Source organism: Pelodiscus sinensis, chromosome 20 (genome assembly GCF_052426305.1).
Source record: "Pelodiscus sinensis isolate ZL-2025 chromosome 20, ASM5242630v1, whole genome shotgun sequence".
NCBI lineage: Eukaryota > Metazoa > Chordata > Testudines > Trionychidae > Pelodiscus > Pelodiscus sinensis.
Genome location: NC_143071.1, coordinates 522,134 through 532,511, shown reverse-complemented (window position 1 = coordinate 532,511; position 10,378 = coordinate 522,134). Strand labels below are relative to the sequence as shown.

Here is a 10,378-nt window from a genome sequence, read left to right as displayed (position 1 = left end):
GCGCCGTCCGTGGTGATTGTGGCGAATGGGATCAAGTGTATGAGATCATGGATGAAGGCAATGGGGAGACAGAAAAACAGTGGTGGGAGTAATGGGCATGCTCTCTCGGTGCCCTGAGGAATGGGGATGATAGTCTCCGGTGCAGGGAGCAAGGAGACCTGTGACGTTCCCCAGGGTGAGATCTCAGTGTCGGTGATTTCAGTGCCAGCGGTGAGGGCGATAGCGCTGAAGAGAAAGTAGGCAACGGCGACTGAGGCGTAAGGCTTCGGTGCCGAGGTGTTTTCGATGCCGACTTCCTCCGTGCCGCATCGTCTGGACGCGGGCTTGGTACTAACAGCGCTGGTGGTCGTGAGCTTGGTGCCAGTGGTGCCAATGAGGAATGCAGCGCGGGCATGTCAGTTGGTGCCAGAGATTTGGTTGTCGGAGTTGCCGGTGCTGAGGTTACTCTCGGCTCTGTCGGTGAGCGTGGTGTTGGCACTGCAGTCATCGACTTTTTGTTTTGGAAGCTGAGACTGCTCTGGATTGAGAAACGGCAGTGCCAGACGTGCCAGGCTTGTCTCCAATACTCAATCTGCTCTGCGACATAGCAGGCAGAGATCTTGTAGGGGATGCCCTTACTTTCTTGGGCGGAGTGGCAGTAGAAGATGAGGCTCTGCATTTTGAGCCGGCTGGTCAGAAGAGGCTGTGTAATCTGATCCGGTGGGCTGGAGAGCCTTATCGAAAAGGATCATCTCTCTATCTCTGTGGGCCCTCGCCGTTAACTTACTACAATGAGGGCACTTCTGTGGAACATGAGCTTCGCCGAGACATTGAATACAAACCGAATGCCCGTCAGAAGCAGGCATGGCTTCGAGGCTTGTGTCACACTTTTTAAAACCTGGTGAGGCAGGCATTTTGCTGTTCTTCAGTTAGGCTTTTTTTTTTTTTTAAAGTCCTCAAAGTGAAGAGGAATGAGAAGGGATTTAACTATATATATATATATGAAAATCCTTATGTACTATCTAGTAAACGAAGAAAGAAAGGGTGTTTTTTTTTAAACAAGAACAAGGGTCTTAACTAAGGCTGTGTCTAGACTACACCTCTTTGTCGACAGAGAGATGTAGATTATGTATGTTGAAATTGCTAATGAAGCAGGGAGTTAAATAACCTGTGCTTCATTAGCATAAACATGGCCGCTGCTTTTTTTTTTAAACAGAGCTTTTTCGAAAAAAATGGCAGTCTAGATGCAGATCTGTTGAAAATAAACCCTTTTTTGATAGATCCTGTATTCCTCAAAAAATGAGGTTTATAGGATCGGTCAAAAAAGGGTTTATTTTAGACAGATCTGTGCCTAGACTGCTGTTTTTTTTAAAAAGCTCCATTTCGAAAAAAAAGCGGCGGCCATGTTTATGCTAATGAAGCATGGGATATTTAAATCCCTGCTTCATTAGCAATTTCAACATGCCTAATCTACATCTCTCTGACGACAGAGAGGTGTAGTCTAGACGTACCCTAAGTAACTATCGATTATTAACTATAAACTATGAAAAGTACTATTAACAAATTTGAATACTCTCACAAATGAGGAAAGGTTGAGACCAGTTCACTCCATCTGCAGCCTGAGGCGGTTGAGAGGAACTGGTGGGAGCCGGAGCACGAATGCCGCAAGGCACCCTCTGTGCATGTGCGGTCTGGCTGAATATTGCTATGGAAAAGTCTCCAATCTGCAGCGTTGAAGAACCACCTGCAGTTCTGCCTATCTACTTGGCCCTGAGCATGGAACTGGAAATCCAATTAAAATGCAATTTTAATGAGGTCTCTTCTTCAAATTCTTATACCACCACTTGCAAGTCTCCTTACTATGTCTTCTGATTATCACATTTCTCAGAGTACCCACTCTGATTGTCAGTTTGCAGAAAGTTTATAATCTTGTGGGATGAGCTGAGCCCTTTACAGGGTCAAATTCAGTAATTCAATGCTGCTTCTAAGTTGAATTTCAGAAAACCCATTCCTAAAATTCTAAGGCATGACACCTTTAAGTGGGCAAATAGCTTTAGCTTGAAGTGCCAACCATTTCAAATCTCAACAAGCTGTGCTATAACTGTTTAAGGAATCAGAACTGTGATGTGACTAGTTCACATGTCCTGAACCTCTTCAGAGCATCTGCAGTCAAAAAAGGCTAAAAGAATATTGGGAACTATTAGGAAAGTGAAAGAAAATTAGACAGAAAATAGAATAATAGAATACTAGGACTGGAAGGGACCTCGAGAGGTCACCGAGTCCAGTCCCCTGCCCCCATGGCAGGACCAAATACTAGACCATCCCTGATAGACATTTATCTAACCTACTCTTAAATATCTCCAGAGATGGGGATTCCATAACCTCCCTGGGCAATTTATTCCAGTGTTTGACTACCCTGACAGTTAGGAACTTTTTCCTAATGTCCAACCTAAACCTTCTTTGCTGCAGTTTAAGCCCATTGCTTCTTGTTCTATCCTCAGAGGCCAAGATGAACAAGTTTTCTCCCTCCTCCTTATGACACCCTTTTAGATACCTGAAAACTGCTATCATGTCCCCCCCTCAATCTTCTCTTTTCTAAACTAAACAAACCCAATTTTTTCAGCCTTCCTTAAAGGTCATGTTCTCTAGACCTTTAATCATTCTTGTTGCTCTTCTCTGGACCCTCTCCAATTTCTCCAAATCTTTCTTGAAATGCGGTGCCCACAACTAGACACAATACTCCAACTGAGGCCTAACTAGCACAGAGTAGAGCGGAAGAATGACTTCTTGTGTCTTGCTCACAACACACCTGTTAATGCACCCCATATTATAAACAACTATATAAATCCATGGTGCAGCCACATGTTGAATATTGTGATCAGCTCTGGTCATTCCATCTCATACAGGATGTAGTGGAACCATAGAGTTTCAGAGCAGGGTAACAAAGAAGATCAAGAGTATGGAACAGCTTCTGTACTAGGAGAGGTTAAAAAGAGGTTCTGCTGGAAAAGAGACAATCAAGGGCAGCTGTGATAGAGGTCTGTAAAATCATAAATGGTGTGGAGAAAGTACATAAAGAAGTGTTATTTTCTTTTTCCCCCACAATACAAAAATCAGAGGTCACTTGATATAATTAATAGGCTGCAGGTTTACTATAAACCCGAGGAAATACTTTTTCATACAGTGCACAGTTAACTTGTTGAACTCGTTGGGAGGTTGTTATGGCCAATAGCCTAACTGGGCTAAAAAACCCACCAAGGTAAATTCATGGAGGGCAAATCCATCCATGGCTATTGGCCAAGATGGATAAGGAATACAACCCCATGCCAAGGGCAATTTGAAATTTCTGTCAGCTAGAAACTGGGAAGGAAAGAAAATGATATAATCTTTCCAAAACTACCCTGTTCTACGCAAGGAATAGGGTAGATTTTTTATTGTAGCCAAGAAGCTAATGGCGTATTAGGGTGCATTAGGAGGAGCCCTGCCAGCAGGTTTGAGAAGATATTATTCTCCTTTATTTAGCACTGGCGAGGATACATCTGGACTACTGCATCCAGTTCTGGGCCCCCCACTATAGAAAGGATGTGGACACATTGGAGAGGGTCCAGCGGAGGGCAACCAAAATGATTAGGGGGCTGGAGCATATGAACTACGAGGAGAGGCTGAGGGATTTGGGCTTAGTTAGTCTAGAGAAGAGAAGAGTGAGGGGGGATTTGATAGCAGCCTTCAACTTCCTGAAGGGAAGTTCCAAAGAGGATGGAGAGAGGCTGTTCTCAGTAGTGACAGGTGGCAGAACAAAGAGTAATGGTCTCAAGTTACAATGGGAGAGATCTAGGTTGGATATGAGGAATAACTATTTCACTGGGAGGGTGGCGAAGTACTGGAATAGGTTACCTAGGGAGGTGGTGGAATCTTCATGCTTAGAGGTCTTTAAGTCCCTGTTTGACAAAGCCTTGGCTGGGATCATTGAGTTGGGGATGGTCCTGCTTTGGGCTAGAGGGAGCACTCGTCTGACCCACTATGGCTGTTCTTATTCTATCCTTAACTAAGCCTTGAGTCATTGGAAGTGACACATAAAAATGTTGTTGGTGGGGCTGATTTACAGGGTTGGACTTGCAAAGAAAACGCTTAAAAAGGTAAGTTGGCTTTCCACCCCACATCCTCAGAATCCTCGTTAGAGAATTTCCAGGTCCTGCTGACAGACACAAGTCAGCCAGTTATACTGGCTCTCTCCGAACAATGGTACATTTGATGGAGAAACTGAACCAAACGGATGTCATTAGGCATGAAAGATATTGGAATAACTAGATATGAGTCAGGCCCCTTCAATGGTGCTAACTGCCATCTGCTAACACCACGTTTGATCTTCACATTACAAAATATAAGTCCCCTGAAAATGTTGTATATACTGTTCTACCAAAACGGACAAATACATCTAAGTAACAGAGCTATTCCTTTACACTCTTTTCGCCTGAAACCTGCAAATTCCTGAACAACCTGGCAGAGCTAAGGAGATGGTTTGGAGAAGGGAACAAAATGAAAGCATAACAAATTTCATGTTTGAAAATTATTTCTTTACCAGTTTTGTTTACTTCCTTTTGGCAAAAACTGAACTGTTTTCTTGTGTTGCTAATGCAGCAGAAGTGATAATAGCTGCCTTTTGTTTATTTCCCTGTTAATTATGAAATCATTGTTAATTCTGGGAATATAGATAGCTAGTAGCTGCTGTTCATCTCACATTGTAACTTGATCTTCAGAGGGATAGCTGAGTTCTTTTGTAACAGGAAAAACTTAAAAAACAACCTGCCATGATTATGAGGGTTAGCCAGCAGCCTGGGGATTAAGGGGTTAACTACACCTAGCCAGGTGGAGTGAACAGTAGGAATGTAGGTGGGACTTTCAAACTGGGACAAAGGAATTCGAGTTTTTTGCTTTCTCCCTTTTGTCTCTCTGGGTGTGTTCTCTACAGCTACAGAGAGGGACAAGCATGTCTCTCTCTCTCTCCAAGACACCATTCTTCATTTTCTGTAAGTAGAGTAAGTTTAGGTAGTTTCGTTAGGCTTTATTGTTTTAAGGGTTAGATCTGAGATCTGGCACTGTTTAAAAGATGTTTTGGCTTTTCTTTGTAACTAAGTTCTAGGCCCATGGAGTTTCTCCATGAGTATATTTTGTTACCTTCCCATCTAGTCATTATGCTTGCAACAGGAATATTGTTGTAATAATAAAAGTTCTTTCTTTTCTTTCTATTAACCTGGCATTGGTTACTTGTGTGTCCTGATTTTTATAATAGGGGTGAGATTTCCCAAATGATCTTTCCCCTGATTTATTTATCAATATTTGGGTGGTAGCAGCGGAAGTTTTATTCCCAAGATCTAGGTTTTTAAGATTTTGGGGGAAGTTTTATACCAAAGCCTGGTAGATAAGGCTTTGGAGTACACTTGCTGGCCCCAACTTCTGCTTTTATCATGCCAGAGTGGGGAAGGAGCCATGACACAACCAATAGACTAGTAGCACTTTAAAGACTAACAAAACATGTTATGATACCATCTACATGTTTTGTTACTCTTTAAGGGTATGTCTAGACTACATGCCTGTGTCATCAGAGGCATGTAAAATAGGCTACCCGACATAGTCAATGAAGCGGAGATTTAAATATCCCCGGCTTCATTAAAATAAAAATGGCTGCTGTGCTGTGCCGGCTCAGCTGATTGTCGGCACAGTGCAGCAGTCAAGATGCGAATGCCTCGTTAAATGAGGTTTACAGGAACGGTCAACAAAGTCTTCCCCTGTCGACCGATCCACATCTTGCCTGCCACGCTGTGCCGACAATCAGCTGATCCGGCACAGTGCAGCGGCCATTTTTATTTTAATGAAGCCGGGGATATTTAAATCCCCGCTTCACTGACTATGTTGCATAGCCTATTTTACATGCCTCTGCCGACAGAGGCATGTAGTCTAGACATACCCTAAGGTGCTACTAGTCTAGTTGTTTTTTAAGTTTTTATTGTAGCTTGAGGTATTTGAGAGAAATTTAACAAATTTCTGTATATTGGTTCAAGTAGGTATAGAAATGCATTTGCAGTCTCTTGTTAATTTGGATGGGAAAGCTTTTTTTTTTTAAACAAAAATAATTTGCCTCTCCTTTGATATCCTGAAACAGCTCAAATGTAAAAATTTCATGTTTCAGTTTCAGTTTCTCCCGGTAAATGCTATCATAAACTGGACCCCAAATTGTTCAAGACTCTTCATGCACGTGACAGCCCTTTGTTAGCAGTTTCAGAAGGAAGGAATTTTTCTTCTTTTCCAGAAGGAGGCAGGAAACAATTTAAAAGACAACACAATGTCCTGCACTCCTTATTCATTTCAGAGTCTGAGTGGGATGAATAAGAAGCTCCTAAATTAACTATTCTCTGAATCAATCCAGATGCTCAAATTATCAGATTCAGGCTGTAATCACCATTGGATATCTTTACCTAATGATTTCATTCTGTTCCATCTCTGAGTTTCTATCAGAAATAGTGGTGTCTCTATTGTTTCTATTTCAATAAGCTTTGGACACCTGAAAATCTTGCAACAAGTGTTGCAATTCTGGTTGGAAGTTGCCAGAGGTTAGGAAATTGGTGTCCTTGTAAGGTTGCCAGTTGTGTTGCACCAGACTCAGCAGCATGAAACGACATGATATTATCAGCAAAATTACCATGACATATACATGACCAAACAGAGTTTTTGTTTATCCTGCCAATATAGATCTGACCTACAGTACCCCTGCTATTCCATTCCTGGACGCACAAAAGGGTGCATGAACTATAACCACCAGCACTGTTTCCATTCCAGTCCAAGGAGCCACCTCTGCCATAGTTCTGTCAATGTACATTAATCTTATCCTGCATTATGCCTGCCATTGGAGGTCATATTAATAAGTACCATTTATGATGCACTCTTCATTTTCAAAGCCATTTTCAGCTAATGAAGCCTATTCCCAAAAGTCCCTCAAAAAGAAACTGTTCATGTCCCAAATTGTGTTGTATTGTACAATGAACATCAATGTGTAAAGGGACAAATTTAACTCCAATACAAATGTTAAATTAAGTCTACCGATCTAAATATCTAGTACAAATTTATGGATGAGAATTCTACCTAGTAAAATGAGATACTAGGGACATATGTTACAGAACACATAATCTCACTAAGGAACAGAACAAATTGCTCTTTGCACTTCTGTCTATAATGTGTAAGAACAAAACCGGTCATAACGGATAACTTTAACAAAGGGCATCTGCTAGATATCTCATGCAGCCAGTTAAAAAACCTCCTTTACGTTTCTCAAAATAAAAGACAATAACATCTTAATACAGGAAGTCCTGCACCCAGCATGGGGTACGTTCAATAATTGGACTTCATTAATTCAAAAAAGAATTAATCACTGATATAAACATTAATAAAAACAAGGAATGCTGTGTTACCTTGGGACTAACACGACTCCTCGTTGTTTTTGCAGATACAGACTAGCATGGCTACCCCTCTGAGACTAAATATTAGTGTTGCCGCCATACCAAAAAATCACAATCTGGTTATATTTACCTTCTGCAAACAGAATATAGCATCAATCAATAATATGTATATTTAGCGCTTTAAAAGGGTCAGTATCCTAAAAAAATAATGCAATCACTGGTATAATCCAGGGAAAATAAATTTGAAAAGGAAAGCATTAATGAAAACTGGGACTTGTTCACAAATATCCTATTGGATGCTCATGATCCCACAGACAGATGAAAAGGTAAGTCTGGGCTAGATGCCAACCTGGTTAAAAATGTATACATACAAAAGATGGGGAAGTAAAGTTATAAGGTAAAAAATGTAGATGACATCAAAAGAGAAGTCAAAGGAATCAAAGAAAATATAAGTAGCCAAAGGACTTAAAGGGTATGTCTACACTACAACGTTAGTTCGAACTAACGGACGTTAGTTCAAACTAACTTTCATAGGCGCTACACTAGCACTCCGTTAGTTCGAATTTAATTCGAACTAACGGAGCGCTTAGTTCGAACTAGGAAAACCTCATTTTACGAGGATTAAGGGGTGTGTAGACCCTTAATTCAAACTAGTGGGAGGCTAGCCCTCCCCAGCTTTCCTTGGTGGCCACTCTGGCCAACACCAGGGAAACTCATCTGCCCCCCTCCCAGCCCCGGACCCCTTAAAGGGGCACGGGCTGGCTACGGTGCCCGTGCCAGGTGCAAGCCTGCCAGCACCCAGCCAGAAGACCCTGCACCTGGCACGGATCGAGCCGCCCACCCGATGCCCCCAGCCCTCCCCCTCTTCCCAGGACCAGGCTGGCGGCTCCCGGGAGCTTACCCGGGACCGCAAGAGGCGGGCACCCGCCTGGTCTAGTGCAGACATCGAGGACCTTGTCCACGACCTCCGCACTAGGCACAGGAAAGTGGCCGTCTAGGGCAGGAGAGCTGCCAGCCTGGCCACCCAGGAGCAGGTGTGCATGAAAATCAAGGTGGTCCACTGAGACCCCCGACCCTGAGCCCTGAGCTTACAATGGCCGTACTGGGTCAGACCAAAGTTCCATCTAGCCCAGTAGCCTGTCTGCCGACAGCGGCCAACCCTAGGGACCCTGGAGGGGATGGACCGAAGACAGTGACCAAGCCATTTGTCTCGTGCCATCCCTCTCCAGCCTTCCACAAACTTTGGGCAGGGACACCACTCCTACCCCCTGGCTAATACTACTCCACGGACCCAACCTCCATCACTTTATCTCACTTCTCTTTAAACTCTGTTCTAGTTCTAGCCTTCACAGCCTCCTGCAGCAAGGAGTTCCACAGGTTGACTCTTTGCTTTGTGAAGAACAACTTTCTGTTACTAGTTTGAAGCCTGCTACCCATTCCTTTCCTTTGGTGTCCTCTAGTCCTTCTATTATGGGAACTAATGAAGAACTTTTCTTGATGCACCCTCTTCACCCCACTCATGCTTTTATAGACCTCTATCCTATCCCCCCTCAGTCTCCTCTTTTCTAAACTGAAAAGTCCCAGTCTCTTTAGCCTCTCTTCATATGGGACCTCTTCCAAACCTCTGATCATTTTAGTTGCCCTCCCCTCTTCCAGCCTCTCTCTTCCCCTCTCCCACCTCCTTTTCCCAGTCTCCCCCAGTTTTGTTCAATAAAGACAGATTCCATTTTGGAAGACACGTTATCTTTATTTTGTACATCAAGAAGAGGGGCTAGGGAAGGGTAAGTGGAAGGAGGTGAGGGAGGAATGGGGCACGAGCCCCCGATGGGGAGGACTGGGTTGGCTCTGTGGGCTTCTGGGGGTGGAAGCTCTCCTGCAGCCCCCCAATTGCCCCTTCTCCCCAGATGGCAGCCTGCGGCAAGTGCAGCCGGGCTGATGGCCAAGTGGTGTGATGTGCCCAGTGTGGGTAGTCCGGGCAATCCAAGCCAGGACTGCTTTGCAAGCGGGGCACCCCTGAGAACTGTCTGTCCGGGATGGGGGTCGGGACCCTTTAAGCACAGCCCTCAGCTAGCCTGAGAAGCAGCTCCATGCTCTAAGTTCTTCTCTGATGCCCTGCCGGCACTGCTTCCGGCCATCCTTAAGCCTGGTTCAGGGTCCACTTAAAACGCTAATTCGAACTAGTTTTTTAGTCTGGATCCGTTAGTTCGAATTAGCTTAGTTCGAATTAACTAATTCGAACTAAGTTAGTTCGAATTAACGTTGTAGTGTAGACATACCCAAAGATAGTAAGAAAACATGTTTTACATGTAATCAGTAACAAGAAAAACCCTAAGTCAGGTATATAGCCATGGCCAGGGCTTGACAAATTATGGAAAACCCTACTTGCCAGACAAAAAAGGGACTCCTCCCCTCCCCCCCAAAAAGTGTTTTTAATAGCATAAATTCCGAATAAGAATAAGAACAGTAATTACTAATATGTTCTGAATAAATATCACCCAAGTTATTAATAAATATCTTATAAATGTCTACCTTTTCCCTCTGCTGCCCTGTCTCCTCCCCTTGCTCCATTAGCTCCCCTGGTGCCTGCTGCCCCCCCCCCCCAACTCCTCACTCTCCTCTGCTGTCCTGACTCCTGCCCTTCTCACTGCCCTCAGCCCTCCTGAGATCTGGCCCCCTCCGCCAGCCCTTCTCTCCCCTCTGTGCCCACTCCTCCAGTAGCCCCACTCTGATCATGTGAGCTACCCCTCCTCATTCCCTTTCCTAACACCTCCCTCTACACACCTGCCCTGCCTCTCTCCTCTGATGCTGGTTCATCCCCTGCAGGTGCCTGCCCTTCTGCTTCACCCCAGAATCTCCTGGCACCTGCCCTCTCCTGGTGTCTCCCCCTTCCCTCACTGCCCTGCCCCATTTTTCCCCTGATACCCACCCCCTCAGCACCCTCTATCCCC

The 10,378-nt window shown here is 44.2% G+C and overlaps 1 protein-coding gene and 1 long non-coding RNA gene across 4 annotated transcripts in view; one reads left to right on the top strand and one right to left on the bottom strand.

The window, feature by feature from the left end:
* CCDC57 (coiled-coil domain containing 57) overlaps positions 1-10,378 on the bottom strand; it is a 173,555-nt gene that overhangs the window by 53,245 nt on the left and 109,932 nt on the right. The window lies entirely within an intron of this gene.
* The window catches only part of LOC112543743 (uncharacterized), a 73,763-nt gene continuing 68,268 nt past the window's right edge, over positions 4,884-10,378 (top strand). For both annotated transcript variants that reach the window (XR_012896946.2, XR_012896950.2), the window contains exon 1: positions 4,884-5,006. This is a non-coding gene — a long non-coding RNA (uncharacterized LOC112543743). The remainder of the gene's footprint in view (positions 5,007-10,378) is intronic.